At 37.1% G+C, this 13904-nt stretch overlaps 1 protein-coding gene across 1 annotated transcript in view; it reads left to right on the top strand.

The window, feature by feature from the left end:
- The window catches only part of LOC100889859 (zinc finger and BTB domain-containing protein 24), a 44687-nt gene extending 31218 nt beyond the window's left edge, over positions 1-13469 (top strand). Inside the window, exon 4 of the mRNA XM_011675322.2 lies at positions 13274-13469. The gene's annotated coding sequence lies outside the window, so the exon portion shown is untranslated. The remainder of the gene's footprint in view (positions 1-13273) is intronic.
- The last annotated feature ends 435 nt before the right edge of the window (positions 13470-13904 follow it).

Genomic DNA, 13904 nt, shown 5'->3' on the forward strand with positions numbered 1-13904 from the left:
CTTTTTAAGCATATTAAGTTATATTAAGGCCTAATTCAACCACTCTTGTCTTTCTTTGATTTTCAAAAATACCTTGAAGTATCCTGACTTTAGCAAGCCAACTAGCTACCAGCATCACTGACATAGCCTCCCTAACATAGCATTCCTGACATAGCATCAATGTATCTACTGGTCACTGTTTACATATGTCATCCTCAGCCTGTTTTTACAATAATTACCATCAGCTTATCCATCATCACCTTGTATTGCTTCAATAAATCGCTATATTAATTATGAAAATATTGTTTAGGTTGGGTTTGTTCACATTCTGCTGTTAAGGATATCTTCTAACTGGTTTGTCAAAAACAATGCAGTCAGAGATGATCAATCATAATTGATTTAAAGAAGACAAAACTAGATCACATTTGTGTGTTGATATTGTGGAAGGGGACATTTCTTGTGAATTTTTGCCTTAGAAACGTGGAATTTCTCGGAAGTATATCGCCTGAACGTAATGCCCTTCCTGCAGTGCCCGGAGGCGCGTGGACGTGTGCCTCTGGAATGGATGAAGGGCGGAGGAACAAGATGGATAACAGAATTATTCCAGCCATGCATCTTTGTGTTAATCATGCCCACCTCCTGAATAAATAGCTAAAATGATTTTCATGAGACCCCGGTTATTATTCAGTATTCTTTTCCTTTCCCTGTTCTCACCCTTCATCGGTCTTTGGCTGATGCCGAGCAGCGGGGGAATTTCTTTTTCTTTTTTATCTTTTTGATTGTCCATCGTGCATGGTTGAGAGGGAGAGCGAGATGCCGAGCCATTCTAGTGTGAATGAAGGGTTACAAGTTTGCTGAAAACAAATCAATTTTCTTCTTACAGTGAATGGGTTTGCAATATTGTATGTATTTTGGGGGATGTGAAGGGGAAGAAAAAGAGAAAAGTGAAATGGGTGGGGGGGGGGGGAGAAGAAGAAGAAGAAAGAGGAGGGATGTAGAAGGGGTGAGGTCAGATTTAGATAAGGTGGTCCCCCTCCCTATCCATAGAAGTGCAGTCTACAGTGAGTAGACAAGCTCTCTCTTTCTACCCCACCCCCCCCCCCCTCTCTCTCTCTCTCTCTCTCTCTCTCTCTCTCTCTCTCTCTCCATCTCTCTATCTCTCTGTATTTATTTCTATCTCTTTCTCTCTCTCCCTCCATCCCCTTCTCTTTCTCTCTATCTATTTCTTCTCGGTTTCTATCTATCTATCTCTTTCTTTCTCTCTCCCTCCCTCCCTCCCTCCCTCCCTCCCTCCCTCCCTCCCTCCCTCTCCCTCCCTCCCTCTCTCTCTCCCTCCCTCCCTCCCTCTCTCTCTCCCTCTCTCTCTCTCTCTCTCTCTCTTTCTCTCTCTCCCCTCTCCCTCCCTTCCACAGTCTATCTCTCTCAGATGTCCCCCTCCTATCTCTATAGAGATACATCAGGCCCACAGTAAGGAATTACCTGTTTATGATCATGATATGTAAAAGAAAAGCAAATCAGTGTTACACATCCAATGTGTGAACGGTGCCCCAAAGTATGATTTTACTTTTGAACCTTAATTTCTTTTTCTGTCTTTGTGAATGAACCTTCTGCTGAAGGTGTAGCGAGCAGAAGGGGTGAATGCATTTTAGTTAAAACAGGACAAGTATGTGTACAGGTGGTTTGCATGCAAATCCCATAATCAATTAGGCAATGTCAAACTGTACAGTGTAAACTGTATTGCTGTAAGATCAAAAGGACATTAAGTCAATGCACTTTGTGCAAGCAAAGGCAAGTACAAAACAACCAATTTCCCCTTTTAGAATGCACTTTTGACACTATTTTATTGAAGGAAAAATATACATTTCTTAATACTTTTAGAACAAGTGCACGTCTTTACAGTATAGGTGTCTATGATAAAAGGTGTGCTTTGAAGTGTTGACAATTCTGTGACTCTTGGACATAAAAGCCCCCATCCCCTCCCCTATTTTCTTTTCTGATGTTTTTTTTAAAAAGTTGATACTATTTGAGGGCCTTGTCTCAGATGCTGCAAGAAGAAGCATGCAAGAAACATTGACAATTATATTTGTATAAACGAAGTAGTACTTTTGATTAATGTTTCCATGTAATAACTATCTGTTTTGCTGTATAAAAGCTACAAGTCTCCCCCCCCCCATTTATGCTATTTTTAAGTGAGGTTTACTTTAATATAAGGTTCAGCAAGTCCTCTTTAGATTAAAATGTTTAGCCCGAGGATAAGTTACACAGCTGATTTTCAAAAATGTCAATTACAATGTTCTCTTTCAATTTCATTCCTTTTCATGAATCCAGGCCATAGCATAAACTGCTTTCATATCCTCCCATCCTAAGATAAATTTGTCACTAAAGGACAATTTTGATTGAATGCCTTGTAGCAAGGACGGCATTGCAGAAGATGTTTTTGAATTAATAGTTTTCACTATTAGTATTTAATGAGAAAGCCATCATTTCAAGAGTTTGAGGCGTTGAAGCAAGGCATGTATCTTCAATCGTTGTTTGAAGTAAAATGTTATTTCTATAGAGGCGATAATATCCATTTAGCATTTAAATTATTGTAAGGATCATTTCTCTGCTTCTTACACCATAACACATCCAAAAGTAGTAATTAATTTGTATTTTTTTATTTTTTTTTTATTTAGGGTGTTATGGACAGCATAATAACAAAGAGATTAATCTCAGAGTGAAATTCTTTCAAAAATAGAAAGAAAATTGTAGATGATTAAGGCAATGTTTTCTACATTTTTCCCAAACACAACAATAAACATTTATCTCACAATATTCCTCCCCCCCCCCCTACTTAGGGCTAAAGTTTGACTTTTTGAAGGCATCGATGGGCCTGTCTTCATCAACTCCAGTTTGCCAAATAACCCGCTATTTGAACTATCCCGATCGCAAATTAACCAGTTAATTTGAGTCTTCATCAGCCCGCAGTTGCAATTAGCGGGATATTTGGTTGAGAAAATATCCCAAGGAATCTTGGTCTTGTTTCCAAAATATCGTGCTATTTGGGAAATAGCGGGCTAATTTGCGGCCGTCCGGGCTACATGTAGTTTGTTATGAGCATATCAGTCTGGTGAAGACGCAATTTCGAGCTTCGGGATAATATCCCGAGTCTGAAAATAGCGGGTTATTTGGCATACTCGAGCTGATGAAGACAGGCCTACCGTTTTGTCTGCTGAAAGCAAGAAGGACATTGACTCATTGTTAAAGTATATGAGTTAACACCCTTCTGCTTCTCAGCAGTCATATCATCAAATTAAAAATGGCCACCTGAGCATACAAATGATGACTTATAACCGTACGGTCTTGACTGCATCTCATCATCTCACCCACCCCTCATTTGAACTTCATCAAAACACCAAGCAAGAAATGGACGGATCGGTTTCTGACAACTGATGGGGGTGCTGAAGAGGAAGGAGGAGTAGCAATATTGCAAGACATCCATATCCATTTAGAATATATGCATTCAGTTTGTTTAGCGTATCCCCTTCAAAACTGACCACAAGGGGGCCATCCCTGGTCAAGTTTCATCCCCAGCCATTGACCCCTCGATCCGTCGTCTTCGTCGCCGGCGATCGACATCCGCCCGCCGCTCCCAAAAGTAATACCTGCGACGAATATGTATTTTGGCCTGTGTCATCATCGTGGCACCTTTCTGCGGTTGAAGTGCGAGGGAGAGATTGATAGGGGATGTTGAATAAAGATTCCTGGAGATGATGCGGTTATGGAATTTTGATGGTGCTCTGACGCACTCGAGTTCGACTTTGATTTCAACGTTTGGTGCGCTCTGGTAGAAAATAGTTTCCATTTTTTACCTTGGGAGTCGGACCTTTTCACAAGGATGTTAATGTTATGGACAGGTGTCCCGATAGAAGTTGATATATATTGATTTGAACGGGATATGTGTCATAGTCCTTTTAGTTTTGACGTGAAATGAGTTATTGTCAAACCTGTTTATAAAGACCTCTCAATAAAAAAAGTGGATTTCAGATACGCCCTTTACACAGGTTCCATTGAATACCAGTCTAAATAGATAGTCCTGTTTATTTTTTTTGAAATAGTTGGCTTTATGAACAGGTGGTCCTATACAAGTGGTCACTACAAAAGCATTGTTTATAATACAGATGCTTTTAATTGATCCATTTTTTTTTCTTACACCTTGAGCATTTGATTTTACATGGATTCAGTGCCTAAATCTACCATATTATTATAAGTCGTAGTACATGTAGTATGATTATTATTATTAATGTAAATGCTTGTATGTGTAGGTGATCATGAGGAATCATCATGTAATGTATTTAGAAAATGATCCTTTCATAAGTAGTTATCACTGTATGTTAACATATGTCATTAAAGATGTAAATTTAGATCACATCCGACACCCCTTCGTCACACCTAGGATAAGCTTTGTTGGCATAAAGATTTATAAGAAGGACATTTTGTATCAGAAGATGTGATATATGCAATCCAAATAGCATGCACTTTGATCTTTCTGCTTAGCAAACAAACATGACTTCAAAAGGAGTCCAAAAAACAAAGGAGGAGGAGGATAGAGAGAGAGAGAGAGAGAGAGAGAGAGGAGAGAGAGAGAGAGAGAGAGAGAGAGAGAGAGAGAGAGAGAATTAGAAGAGTGGGCAAGATAAGAGCTTTGCATACAATAAATGCTGATATCAATAAAACATTTTATGTAGGAGAGAAAGACAGAGAGAGAGAGAGATAACTCTGAACTTTGCCTTCTGCACCATAATTGATACAGGATAAATATAGAGTTATGTAACACTCAAACCCAACCTTTATATTAATGAGCTGATTATATGAGCACGTGAGATCGAAAATAATTTGGAAAAGCTAACAGAGCAGTGGTTTGTCAGATAATAATAAGTTAGTTTGTGTGTTTTGGGCTGAATTTAGTATGCTGGACATCTTTACAGATAATTCCCGATAAAGTCATCAGTCTCTACAAAAGTAAATAACAGGATCATATAAACTAGGTCTATTGCATATTTTTTTAACAGCTAACAAGAGAAGTTTTTTGGTTAGTTAAAGAATTGAGGAATGAGAACTTTAAGGAAATAAAAGTCTCAGAGTAATTGCAAAGTAGATACATTATTTGATAAAACAATGTGGCAGGCCATATTTATAACATACTGTAGTGAAGATTATATTAACATAAGTCAACAAACTTTTTCAAGGATTTCAAAATCTAACCCTCGTAATCTTGGTCATGTTTTACGTTTCAAATATTAAGAGTGAATAGTGAAATTATGATATGATGTAAACAAAAACATCTACTATCTTCAAATCTAACCCTTGTAATTTTGGTCATGTTTTACATTTCAAATATTAAGGGTAAATAGTCAAATTATGACATGATGTAAAACAAGAACATCTATTATTGAAATATGATAATTTAATTTTTTTTATTAGTGAGTCTTAAATTAAGCTAAAAAGATATCTTAGGAAAAGGATTAGCGAAATACACGAGTGTAAAAAGCCATGTTTATATGAATATAACGGTCATGTTGCAAGGTGTATGAAGTACACTCCATGATGACGGGGTCAGGGATCTGTAGTGAGAAAAATTGATAATTTAAAGACTTTGAGATGAGAAACGGATTAGTTATTGATTAGTAGCTCTGAAAGAGGAGAGGGGTAGAGGCAAAGTGTGAAGTTACAAAATTGGCATTGATTTATGATATTCAGCCCACTTTTCATGCCCACCTCCTCCTCCTCCTCGTTCGTTCTCCTCGGACTTGCAATCTCCTCTCCTCTCTGTCATTCGTGTCTAAGGGAGCGTGAGGCCGCGCACCTGCCGATTTTTCTGCCTGTCATTTTCTATCCTTCCAAATATACCTCATCCCACCCCATTTGCATATATACCTGAGCGACAGAGGTGGATATCTCCTGATATATTGCTTCTTGTGTCTTGTTGGAGACTGAGGGGGGGGGGGGGGGGGTGGGTTAGTTTGGGATGAGTCATCGGTTCTGACCGCTGATGATGCGTTGTCGTGATTGATCATTGGAATTCAGGGATCCCCCAGCTCTGCAATTTGCAGTAATACTGCTGTTTATCTTATCATTAATTCTGCTATAGTAGCGACTATGATTATCATAACTATAGGCAGGTGTGACTTCCTTACTCACTCGATGATGGTGCTCCTCAGCAGGTTTGGATGTGTATGTTGAATTGATGAGGAAAGAAATGAGAAGGGAAAGCATTTGATACATGTACATCTATTCATTTTAGGATCCATTATTTTTTTTAACTTTTGTGAATCTTTGATCAAATTTTGAAGATAGTCAGACAAATCAAAACCAGTTGAAATAATTAGAAATGGAGTTTTTCTCTAAAAAGAATGAGATATTGTCATTTTGGAGGTAAGATTTCCAAAATAATTCAAAATAATGAATAAACAAATTAAATCTTCTTGATTTAAGGTGAAAAAAAGAATTTTCATAGTAAAAAATGTATCTCTTGACACAATTGATATAATCGTTTTATAAGAAAATTACCAAAAAAAATGATGTATTACAGGCTTATGCAAAATTTTAGAGAAAGAAAAGCATAAATTGAATATTAGGAAGTAAATTAAATCAAAGAATTAAATTTCTCAACATGTAATTTTAGAGATGGTATTTGTTTATCACATACTAATCCTTATTAGGCATTATTTCCTCTTCCCCCCCCCCCCCCCCCCTTGTGCTCATACTCTCGCCCTCTTCTTCCTCCTCCCTCCCCATCCTCACCCCCCCCCCTCTCTCTCCCTCTCTCTCTCTCTCTCTCTCTCTCTCTCTTTCTCTTTCTCTCTCTTTCTCTCTCTCTTTTCTCTCTCTCTTTCTCTTTCTCTTTCTCTCTCTCTTTCTCACTCTCTTTCTCTTTCTCTCTCTCTCTTTCTCTTTCTCTTTCTCTCTCCCTCTCATCGTTCTTCTGACCAGCTTTCTCCATGTCTTTCTCTTAGTCCCTTTTAATACTTTCCTTTAAAAATGTAAACACATACCTGTTGATCCTAGCACCCAAAATGGCAATATTGTCAGGCCCCCCCCCCCCCCCCCCCACCCCACTACATACCCATCTCTCCATATTTCTCCATTAGATGTTTATGAAGCGAAGCCCGGCCGACTAGCTGACACCTGAGCTAGCCGGCATCCCATACCTCCTCACCTGTACTGTATGACCCTCCTCTATCCGATACCTGACCCACCTTCCAGCCCTCCTCCGCCCCTCCCTGTCAAATTACCCTCCTCCTTTTTGACAGGAAAGGCGACAACGTTTCCAACAGAAGAATTTGACAGGAAAGTTTGACACCTTTCCCAGCTTGTATTCCATGACATTTTCTAGCCATTCACCTCACTTGGCTTATTCTTTCTTTTCTTTCTACCTTTCTTCATTTTTTCTTGAGGCTGTTCTTGGTGAGTGAAGAGGTATTAGAGTGTTTCAAGGTTTTACTCTTGGGTCATGTGACATGTCACATGATCTGTAACTTTTCCCACCTGATTGGATGCAGCTTTGGCTTTATTTGTCAGCTAATTAGGCCCTCATTTCCTCTTTAATACCTTTACCTTCTAGTGTCATTTTAAGCAACTTCTTCTTGATCACATCCAACAATCAAATGTTGCTTCTTAACCAAAGTAATACCTTGCTTGTACTTCTACACATGTTCTTTGTCTTAAAAACAGTTGCAATACAATGGCCACTTTCGTAATGTAATCAAATACCGGTAAGTCTTTGTTAAGTGCCTCGTTACAAATTATTTCATTCACCTGTTACAAATAATTTTATTTCAATAGTCAGAACGCAAAATGTCATACATTATATGCTTTTAGTATAGGGCAAGCGTTAATGTTTGTCCTAGCAACTACTAATATATGCAATTGCATTCTGACTATTGAAATACATTTATTACATTACGAATATGGCCTATTGTTTCAACCACATCATTCACAACTCTCTGTTAGACCTAGATGTGTTCTTTCATCACTAATTAAAATCATGATATTATTGATTTAGGTTGATTTCTTTCTAATAAAACCTGTGAATTTATTCTCCAGCCCTGGTAAAATTAAATTGTTATACTTGACAAGTTTATTACCTGACGTAGAGATGTCGTACAGTCGAGTGGTTTAAGCACTTGACTTGAAATGCAAAGGTCATGGGTTCAATCCCTGACATGGCATTAACACCTTTGGCAAGGCATTATCTACATTTGCCACTCCATGCCCAGGAGAGAAATGGGAACCTGGTAGGATGACAAAAGCTTTTGTGTTAATAACTGCCTTATGCACTCACAGTGACCATATGGTAAGATCTAGGAATACTCCCAATGGTGTGGAGATGGTGCACAGCCTGCATAATGATATCTGTAAAGTGCTTAGACACAGTATTTTGTATTAAGGGTTATATAAATCCAGATTATTATTATTATTATTATTATTGATAAATCAATAATAAGCGGTTATCATTTCTTTGTTATAAGTTTACAGCCAATTTTATCGGGCTTGGTTTTGAATAAATTTCTGCCTTGTTGAATTAAGTTTTACCCTTTCAGTATGTAATTCCATGAGTAAAGTTATAATTTTAAAAGTTTGTTAGGACTTTCAGATGTCATTATTAAACAAACAAATGCGTTATTGATTTTGATGGAGTTTATCCCGGCTTACAGTGGGTACATATCTTGAGATAGAAAAAAAACAAGGGATCACTTTCCAGCAATGCTTTCAGTTGGACAGTTGAGTGGGTCGACTTAACTCCTGTATGTAAAATCAATTGAAGCAATTTGATATTAAACCCTGAGAGTGTCAAATCTTTCTTTATCTCAATCACGCTGGTCTTCCTGCCTCCCAATCTCCATTTTCATTTCGGAGTACAGCGATAGGACCAAGATACATAGAGCCCATCCATCAAGCTGTCATAAAGCATAATGAGATATCAGTCCCAAGCAAAGCCTACCCGACATTGGTTATTGAATTGTCATGTTTGAAGAGCGCACATCTCCTAATTTTTGTGATGATGTGGGTTGTTCGTTCTTGTTGATATTCAAACCCGGCGGCTTCCTGAGAGCCCCCCCACACCATAGCCCCTCTCCCAAACCAAAGAGCCAAGTCGAGAGACGTGATGTTTTTGACAGCTGGCTAATTGCGAGGAATTAAAAGAAATCATGCGCAGGGCATTGTGTGTGGCAGTGATGTCGATTACGGCTGATGCAGGGACGAATAGTGATTAATAAGAGACAAATTGGGTTGGATGGAAAATATGAGTATCTGGAATGTGTTCTTGATATTCATGTGCAAGTTGTCGAGGGGGGCGGAAGGGGGCTCCTAGTTTTGGAAGGAGTTGGATTGTTCTACTCTGACGAGCTGGTTTCCGAGGAGGAAGTGACACCCTGTCAGGGGCGATAATTTACACCCCCTCTCAAATAATCTTATTGAAGATGATGCCAATATTGTTGCAATTTTAAAGTGTCCAATAGCGCTAGTAGGTTTATCCGCAGTATGAGAGTAAATACTAGTGACATAGTCATTGCTCAAAGAAAAAGATATTATGGACTCTTGATACATTTTTTTAAAATAAATATAACTATACAGTGTGTCCCAGGAAAAGTGAAACAGAGAATTATAGTTGTTTTATCACAACTTAATCACAATTGTAATTAATAAATGACATATATTTGTAAAGCTTAGATCCCCCTCTTTTATTTGATGCAACACATATGATGCATATTTCATGCATGAGTGATTAAAAACTATTTGTAGAAATAGTACCAAAAAGTCATTTGGCGAACGGTATATGAATTTCAAAGAAAAAAATCACATTTCAAGAAAGTTCATATGACACCTCAATCAGGAAAAATGAGCCAGGAATAAAAAAAAAGTTCTGTTTGTTTAAAGTAATGCTTGCATTTCCATGATTTTATTAAATGAATTTCACTGGCTGGCTGGCTGCCATATCAACAAAAAGAGTTGACAAAAGACTTAACTTTGTTTTTGTGACGATCAGCCATGCATGAAGTCTTTCATCTTCTTTGTTTGTTGTTACGGCAGGCAGCCAGTGGAACGGATTCCTTTAATAAAATTATGGAAATGCAAGCGTTACTTTAAACAAACAGAACTTTGTTGTTCCTGGCTCATTTTTCCTGATTGAGGTGTTATATGAAAGGGCATAAAATGATCTTTCTGGAAATGTGATTTTCTCTTTGAAATTGAGATACCGTTCGCCAAATGACTTTTTGGTACTCTTTCTTCATATTGTTTTCAATCACTCATGCGAGAAATATACATCATACGAGTTGCATCAAATGCAAGAGGAGGATCTAAGCTTTACAAATATGTGTCATTTATTAATTATAATTGTGATTAAGTTATGATAAAACATCGATAATTCTTGGTTTCATTTTTTCTTGGACGCACTGTATTTGTTTTTTTGTTTTTTCATTTTGAATGGAGATGAACTTCATGTCAAACATGCAAATCTAACTCGATATATCTGGGTAACATTCCGATCATCATTAAAACAAATCAAAGTGAAGAGCAGTAATTACATCTGTCAGCTGATTGCTTTTGTGCTGTGAACCTTTGAATGAAGTGTGACAAACATATGCTGGGTGTAATTAAAAATTTCACAATGCAATCAAAGAAAATGCAGAAAAAGTAATTGTCATTTCCTTCCCTGTCCATGACCCTCCCTCTCTCTCCACCTCTCCTTTTCTTTTTCTTAAGAAATATATTTAGAGATAAACGGTCAGCTGTTAGCGCTGTCAAAACCCCGCCTCTCCAAAACTATTATCATACCAACGTCAAACATCGAATCATCACGCATCAGGAAATACTTTGTTTCATAACATCTTTCTTATCTCTTTCTCATCTTTCTCAAATAAAGACGGGTCAACCAGTTTCTCCGATTTGTCTGACCATCAAGTGTCTCGTGGTAATTTGCCAAATTATGGTCATGGCATGGCTATTTAGTCATGACAAGGCATGCAGGGGTCTCATTTTAAAGCAAATATTGTGGTTACAATTGAAAAGAAGAGACACAAAAGAAGAAAGCTCATGAGTTGTATATGTTAATATGCAATTACTTACAAAATATCAGCATTTTTCTTGATTAACACATACTAGTAGTAGTAGACAAATATTAACTTTACAACTAATATTAACTTCACAACCAATGGTCGTTATTTTCCCATAAAAAGCCATTATTAAACCCTTTCGTTTTGAGGGAAGTTCTTAATAAGTATTTTAATTTAACCTTTTTCATTTTTTTGACCTGCAAATAGAACAATACTTTTAATGTAACATAACTTTAAATACTTCTGCAAAAAATAAGATAAATCAGTTTCAATCTGACTGCAGTCAGTAAAGTTAATTCAAAGATATGAAGATGCAATAGAGCTTCTCCAAGAATGCAAGTTATAAGTGATGAGTCAGGCATTTTTTCTCACTCATCGGCCACACTTGGCATTTCTTCACTCAGCAAATCAGTTTATGAAATGACCAGTTGGTGTGGTAACATATTGTCCACACAGATGACCCATAGCAACTGGTCAAGCCAAGGTTTCGGCTGTTATGTAACTGATTATCATTTCTAATTCTTCTGAAGGATGTGTGTATGATGACTGTCATTTCAATCTTCTTTCTTGTTTTTGTGAATCAATTTCATGGCACCCATATGTCTTTGATCGTCTGTTGTCACCAATGTGTCCATGCTTCATGTCAAATTTAAATGGTTGGAGATTTTACATTAATTTCTGCTTCAAATCATTTATTTTCATTTCCATGACAATTGCCTTCATTCTAACCTTTCTCTGATGTGTGACCATCATTGAAGCAGGATTTTTTCATGGAGGTTATAATTAAGGGTCAAGTGTAAATTCTCCCATTTTCATTAGTTTAGTAATGCTGTGCTTTGCATGGGTCATTCTTAATTACATTTATGACACAAAACAGGATTTGATTTAAAAATAATGTCATTCTCAATTCCCATGTAAAGTATGTTATCTTTTGACACTTCTGTTTTGGGGTGGGGGAGGGAGGCTAAAGAGGGTGTTTTTGTTTTAGTGCTCTTGATCAGTATTTTTTTTAAAGTGATTTTCTCTTTGAAATTCAGATACCATTCGCCAAATGTTTTCTGGGTACTCTCTCTCTTCATGCATGGCTGATCGTCAACTGTATATTCCAGTTATTTCACATCTCAAAGTTAATGAGGAAACTTCTTCCACAAAAATCGTTACGATATCTACCTTGTGCATGTCATCAAATTTGTGTATTCTTTTTAGAGAATGGCCCTTCTTCTTATTAAAAAATAAATCATTCTCTTGGCAATAGCTCAAGTCAAGAGCTCTTCAAGGATAAAGTTAGTAACTAAAGGGTATGATCTTTCAACAACCCTCCTCTTCCTTCAACAAAAATTGTACTTTTTCTCCCCATTTTCCTCTTATTCTATGTTATAGTCAAAATTATGTTCCTCCCTGACTAATATCACCTGCTCATGCCAAAAGAATCACCAGAGATAGAAGAATGTTGTAAGAATTTTTAGCGAAGTGACCCCAAGGTTAAACATTATCTAACATTTCTCTCAATTTTGTGGCACCTGTAATTTGTCACTTTTAAGGATGTTGCAAGATTGGTCAGGAGCCAAGGACTTCGATTAAAATGCTGCAATAATGTTTATCCAAACAACTCTACGTTCTTTAATTATTTAATTCCAATCTGCGATGTCTTGCAAATATGTCAGTTGTGACACAATTTATTTAAAGAAACATAGAAATGAATGAAATTGCCTTGTGATTGATTGACATTTCCTTGTTGCTTAAAGGTAAAGACCAGTATTGGAAACGCCCCAATTTCAAAAAATGAAATGGAAGCTCTCATTACCAATCATGTGAAAGAATATGTTTTGACTAATACATGATGATAAAAAATTTGCCGGGAAACCGCCTACTAATTGATATATTCAGTAAATTTGTTTCTCTCATGGTCAGTGAGAGATATAGGGTAGTCCCATATACATCTTTCTGTGTATAGTGCTTGTAACTTTACAAAGAATGGGCCAAATTTCTTATCATTTTGATGATTCCAGAACCTTGCAGATGCTAGATGCTAGATGATCAACCTTTTCTGATCCATTCCACAACGTTTCTTTCACAATGCAATCGCATGACCATAACTGGTCTTTACCTTTAAACCACAATGATTTTTCTATTTATTTATTATTACTGTATTTGTAAAAACTTTAATGTTTGCTTATTTCATTTGCTCTTTTCAGACTATCTGGGGTATTTTGCAGCCCTCTTGCAAGGAGTCTTCTCCAATACTTGATGGAGAGCACACAGGGATTTGAACTGAGGGACTTGCCAGTTAGCACCAAACCACCAGGCCTTCACTGAGTTAATCTTGATTTTTCTACAAAAGGTATCAGCTGTCTTACGAGAGAGATGTCTTATTTCACGGATCTACAAGTGTACCAATACCAAGTTATCATGCCATTGTGTAATACCATATAAGTTATAGCCTAGCTAACTAAGTTATACCCCTCTCTCTACCCCCCCCCCCCTCCCCTTTCCGTCACCTCTCCTTCTCTCCCCCTCCCAAAAATGGGTCATTTCTCAGTGTGTGAGCTGTAACCATTTGTAATCTTTCTTTAATCTCTCATGAGATAATCATATAGATGAACTTCATTAAAAATTATGATTTGTCACAGAAAACAGTATGCCATGAATATTTCTATTTTTGCGGTATTTCAGTTTATAGAATATTCAGGAGTGGTAGTTATCTTGGTAATTAGGGAGTGAAGTTTTTGTCTTTTGGACATAGACATCTTCTAAAACAATGTGTACTGGAATAAACTGTGTAAAAAAAGACAATATATTTTAATACAACTTTATTTGAAACAAGTC

The sequence above is a fragment of the Strongylocentrotus purpuratus genome, unplaced genomic scaffold (assembly GCF_000002235.5).
Source record: "Strongylocentrotus purpuratus isolate Spur 01 unplaced genomic scaffold, Spur_5.0 spur5_scaffold_8, whole genome shotgun sequence".
NCBI classification, from domain to species: Eukaryota; Metazoa; Echinodermata; class Echinoidea; order Camarodonta; family Strongylocentrotidae; genus Strongylocentrotus; species Strongylocentrotus purpuratus.